This window comes from Hydra viridissima, unplaced genomic scaffold (genome assembly GCF_058129835.1).
Source record: "Hydra viridissima isolate aposymbiotic clone 2 unplaced genomic scaffold, HvirCarnegie_v1 scaffold_16, whole genome shotgun sequence".
NCBI lineage: Eukaryota > Metazoa > Cnidaria > Hydrozoa > Anthoathecata > Hydridae > Hydra > Hydra viridissima.
The window spans coordinates 4,386,233-4,392,232 of NW_028324315.1; the positions used below are offsets into that span (position 1 = coordinate 4,386,233).

The 6,000-nt window shown below is 32.7% G+C and overlaps 1 protein-coding gene across 1 annotated transcript in view; it reads left to right on the forward strand.

Annotated features, from left to right (window-relative positions):
• The window catches only part of LOC149877590 (uncharacterized), a 375,375-nt gene that overhangs the window by 344,688 nt on the left and 24,687 nt on the right, over positions 1 to 6,000 (forward strand). The window lies entirely within an intron of this gene.

Consider the following 6,000-nt stretch of genomic DNA (forward strand, 5'->3'; position numbering starts at 1 on the left):
TTGAAATATATTTGTTTCTATTGGAGGCATTTTTTGTAAACTAGGTCTGCAAATTCTTGAAATGCTGATGGACAAGTGCTATCGAGTGCTTCTAAAAACCTTTCAACGGTGACTTCTGGGCGTTCATGAGAGAGATACTTTAAAAGTAGCTCTATTTGGCTGAAGCAACTGGCAGCTCCCTGAGCTGTTCTAATTGAATTTAATCCTTGCTCATTTATATTTAAACTTTTGGCTAAATCAGTTAGGTTGGGATAACTTGTACCTTCAACGAGTAACATGTTACGAAGCGTCATTAAATCCGAAGGTTTGATATCCCAAACGTTATCACAGCCTGTCGAACTTATAAGTTCAGCGGCTACCATGTATCCATTTTGTTTCAGTTCTTCGCAAAACTTTTTTGTCTTTAGTTTCGGCTGCGTAGCTTCTAAAACGTGCAACATTTCTTTTGCTGGATTGCCACCACCATACCTTGCGCGACCAATCTCAGCTCTGGTTTCCTTCTCTATTCCCAAATTATCCTCAAGACGTTCGATATAATCTCCTTGATCTAATATAGGTTTAAGGTTGATGAGATTCCATGTTCCATCTAAATTTATATGTTAAATTATTTAAATAAGGAAACTAAATATTCAAAATCAGAAAAAAATTAGACCTTGAACAATTTCTAATCTTATGCGAAGACTGATTACAGTATTGTTTCAAAAAAAAAAAAAAATTTTTTACCTTTTAAAAACATGGCTAACACTCTTTTGACATGCGATTGATTTACGTTTTCGTTGCTATATTTTTTCTTCAAATAATGCCAGACTTTTACAAAAACTTTAGAATTACCATCTGTTTCCGGGTTTGATTTTTTTGCGTGTTTTGCTTAAAGTAAAGAAACAAGAAGCCTCAGTTATTAACTACACTTTCGGAAAAACTTGGTTTTGATCACGACCAAGACAATTTTTTCCATCTAGTCTTCTTTTTTCCTTGTCTAACCTTTATTGTCATTTGTTTTTCCGGAATATGAAATAATACCAAAATGAGTGAAATAGTTACTAAATCTCTCTATATAAACCACACTCACCTACAAAATGCACCAACACATTGATGCTAAGAAACATCAACAATGCCACTCTCTTACAATTCACATTTCATATTGATTACTTTAAACAACATGAAAATTTTTCGTTTCAAAAAGTTTACTTACTTCCTTCGTTTGATTCTCTGGGGTCATTTTCTTCCGTGCTTGGCAAGCAATTAACGTTACTTGTAACAACTACATTATTTTCGAAGGAGCCTAAAATGGAAAGGTGTTTACTGACTTTTTGTTGTATTGACTAGTTGGTTGTATAAGTTTTTTTTTTTTTTTTTTAAATTGCTTCTATTTAAAGCTTAAATAGCTTTATATAACTTTTGTTAAATTAACTCTTTAGAGTGATTATAAGATTAGATAATTTAGAAAAGATAACTGATTTTTACTATTAGAAACTTAAACTTAATGAAATTTAAAATTAAATCAATGCTTTATTTAAAAAAAAAAATAATAATCACTAGTTATTTCCATTTGCCGGAGATAATTCAAAGCTGCCTCAGGTTGGGGCAGTTTTGAACATTTTCACGCATGTTGAAGAAATAAGGATTCCGACTTATTTTTTAGCTCAAAATTTGTTAAAACACTGCAGTTTTATTCCTTAATCATTGTTTTGACTATTCAGAAGAAAAAAAGTGGTTTGACTAATTAAAATATTGATTTATAAAAAAAAGTTTAAAAAGTGTTCAAAGCTGCCCCCCTCTCCCCTACTTTAATGTTGCTTGACAATTTATCTTTGAGGCGCTATGAAAAAACTAGAACTTTAAGAGAGTAAACAAATAAAAACCAGGTGTGTGATACTGTTATAATAGCACATGCTGTTGTTGTATCAAGACCGTTTTCTTTTTCAGTTTTAATTCATCGAATCTATTAGATGAATTAAAATCGAATAAACAAACAAAATAAAACGGAAATTACGATCACAAAGTAAATAAACCAAAAACACTGATGGGCATTTCATATCATTTCTCACAACAGTTAAAGCGAATAATTAACAAAAACTTTTTTGATTAAACAGGTCGGGGCAGATGGGGCGGCTAAACAATTTTGGGGGTGGCAGATTTGCAAAACGTTTTCGTTTACTTAACATTTTGTTTTAAAAACATCAATTGGTTACTATAATGAGAAAAAGGAAACATATTAATGAAGTGGTACTACATACAGTAAGCCAAGAGTTAAGTTTATGTGCTACAGCAAATTAGGTTCAATGGTCAGATATTTTGGTTCAATTAAAGTATTGGTAATTGAGGTCGAGAAATTCAAATCTGCGTATACTTGGTCTCTAGGAGTGGTCATTACCGCACAGGTGTTAATTTCAAGGTGGGTCATTGAACGTTTTATAATAAAAAAAGGGACATTTTGTATGTTTAAATATAGGTAAATGAGGTCGGGTATTGAAATTTGGGCTTATTGAGACCGCACAGGTGGTCAGGGGTTGTCAAGACGGTGTATTCTTTGTGCGAAGACTGTACACCAGCCTGTACAACAGGGGCATATGATACCAGTTGTACAGGCTGGTGTACATTTGTGCAGTTTCCAGGTTATAGTGATGCAGCTTGTTAGGGTCCACTTTCTCATTGCTAGAGAGGATACAGAGGGTAATGTAAAACCTCTTCATCAACTCTTCATCAACTCTTCATCAACACCTAGAATCTTTACTGACTTTTGGTATCCCCTAAAAACCCCCTTGCAGTATTGCTATTATTGGAGTTTCCAGATCCTCCTGACTTTAGAACATCAAAATTGATACCAAGACCAACCCTCAGCGCAACTTGAATCTGTTTTTTTTTTGAGTTTTAATAATTCCTTATTTCCTTCCTTAGCCTGCCACTTCTTAAAATTCAACATAGCCTGTTGGCTGTGTGAAAGAAGCACTCCATGCTTCTTATCCACAAACGAAAGGTGGACAGGCCATGTTTAAATCTAATATCTGAAAGATCTGCCACAATTCTATAAACCTTTTCCAGGTCATTCAGGTTGGAGCTGCTCAGGCAGCAGACGCTGCAACTTGTAGTTGTGTCAATCACTGCACTAAGAATGATGGCAAAATTTCCATCAACCATAATTTCCTCCTGCTCATGGTAGATCATAATGTCATCCAACCTTGAAGGGAGAGCCTAGAACTCCTTGAAAATGTTATACTCCTCCACCACAACATGTTTGCTCTCCTTTATGTATTGAAACCTGATTGGTCTGCAATAGAGTGTGGAGGAGGGTTTTGGGTTTGTCCAGACAACATCATCTGCCACCTTGCTCCAGATTTGTAGGGGAACCAGGCAGGTGAAGAGCAAGGACTCTTTTAGCACTATGCTGGCTAGTTCAACATCCTTAGATACCATCTGTTTATTATCTGGTTTTAATCACTTTAAAAACAAATTATAACTATATTATATTTGATTTACCTCCTTCATTAACTTCCATCTTCTCCTCTGTCTTCAGCTCTTCCAGCAACCAGTACCGATTGTCCATAAAAAACTTCTCCCTCTTCTTACCAGATTTGGTCCGGCGACGATTGAACCTCTTCAGCCAAACCTTGGCAACCTCTTGCCCAGGTTTAAAGTAATTTGTATTTACAAGATAAACTACTTATAAAGACTTCTCTTTACTCATTGGTCAACATCATAACAATATTAAAGATTAAAAAAGTTAAATTTAGTGAAAAAATAGAAATAAGGATGTTAGGATGATTAACCGACTAAATCGACTTTTAGTCGATTATTAGGAAACTCATAGTCGATTAAATCGAGTATTCGATTTTTCAAAGTCGACCAATTTCGACTTTCGACTAGTCAACTTTTAGTCGATTTAGTCGATGTCGATAACAACACTACTTTTTATTCTACCTATATTTATTTATGGTGATAATATTTACGTAATAGCTCTCTCTAAAAGCACAACTGACTGTGATTTCGTCGCCAATGATTTTTAAAAAAATGACAAAATACTTTTCGCATCGTGTAAGAGCATTTTCCATGCGCTCATGGATTGGATTTCGAAATTTGTCATAAACCTTTGGAAAACTGACAAATCGCTCACAATGTTGTTGTCTTTTTTGTATAAACATTTAGAGGAAGTGCTTTCCGCCAAGCTCTCCCGGTAATGTATTTTGAGAAAGCTAAGCAATCTACACTCCTTGTATTTGATTCATACTGTATGCATGGAGGTAAGACTTCATTCAAATAAAAGCTTCTTCGATCAGCTGCTATCTCATGAATTAGATGTTAAATAAGAATAAAAAAAACTGATAGAGAGGAATTTCATAAAATTATCATTGTTTTTACCTTTTTTTATGCCAGTTTTTTTATGCCAGTTTTTTATGCCAGATCCTGCTAAATTTCTCTCAATTTCAAACTGTTTCTTTATATTCTCAATGTTTTTCTTTTCAGTTTCGTTTTTTAGCTGTGACACTTGGTATTCAATTGTGCTTTTTTTGATCATCATCATGATTGTTAACGCTATCGTCATTATGATCATCATCATGATCACTGTCATGACCATCATCATGATCATCATGGTTATGATGAGGATCATCATCATGGCCTGAAAAAGAATAAGTAAGAGAAAATTTTAGATTATTTTACTTACAAAAGAAATAATTTTACGTAATATTTACATGTTGTAACGTTTCTTTTGATCATTTACTATCCCGTTTTTTTTTTCACTCTGAATATTCTTTAAAAGAAATTTTCTCACTTTGTTTTAACTTAAAAAACAAAATTTTTAAACTTTGATGGATTAGTGCACTGATTATTCGTTAATGGATTAGTGCAGTGATTATTAGCTTAATCCTTTATTTATATTCACTTTTTTTTATTACATTCCCGAAATGCAGTACACGTTTTGTGAAAAATCCCGTGATTACGGGATCAACAATTTGCACGAGATCCCAGGGTGCCATCCATATAATCAAATAAACATGACAAAATTATGAAATAAAAAAAGAAAAAAAGTTGTAACGTTTCTTTTGATTACAAATGTAATATTTCGAGACCTGAGAATAAATTAGCCGCATATCCCGAAACAGTTATTTTTTCATGTCTATTAATCTGGTCATATTTTCTAGTTGTGTGCACTCACGTCCGTTTTATTTGGCTTTAGTGAATTTTGAACTAATCCTTTAAATATGAAGTAAACCAGGAAAAATTCAAAGTTTTCATAGAGAAAAATGAGAAATTATTCCTTACTTGTGTATAAATGTTTCTTTGTAAAAATATATCCTAAATTGTGCTGCCTTCTATAGCGGTTCTTTAAATCAAATCGATTAATTTTTAAAAATGAATTTTTACGATTTACAAAAAGTAACTTAGTAATAAACAAACTAGCCGCACTAAAACTTCTTTCTGCAAGAACCAGCACCAAAGTGCTTACTTTACTTTACTTTTACTTAAAAAATAACGTAAGAAACGTAGAAGGGCAGAAAAACCTAAAACTCCCTGAAATACTTTTTTCAACCTAGTTCCTTTTTTGTTGAAGTAAAAGGAAAGGAAGTAGAAATAAAGCAAGGGAAAGAATTTATTATTTAACAATTTATTACTCTTAAAACATGATAAGCTTCGTGGCCGTAAACAAGTGGGGGCTTGGGGGGGCTATAGCCTCTGATAATATTTTTAAAAGCAATTTGAAAACATTTATATAACCTTCGTTATTTAAATATCTATAACTAATTTTTTTTAATTGCAAAATATTTCGCAATTAAATGAATAATAAAAACAAAAATACCGCAAATATGTAAACTTTAGTAAATAACTGTAAATTTTACATTTCGAATAAAAACTTTATTTTTAGGAGTTATTTTAGAGTGTGTACATCGAGGTGGCATCAGATAAATTTTTTCTTTGACAGAAAACATAACAAATGATATTAATAACTTGGTATTTTTTGTATCTAGGGTGATTTGTAAAAAATGACGGTAGTCAGAGCTAACC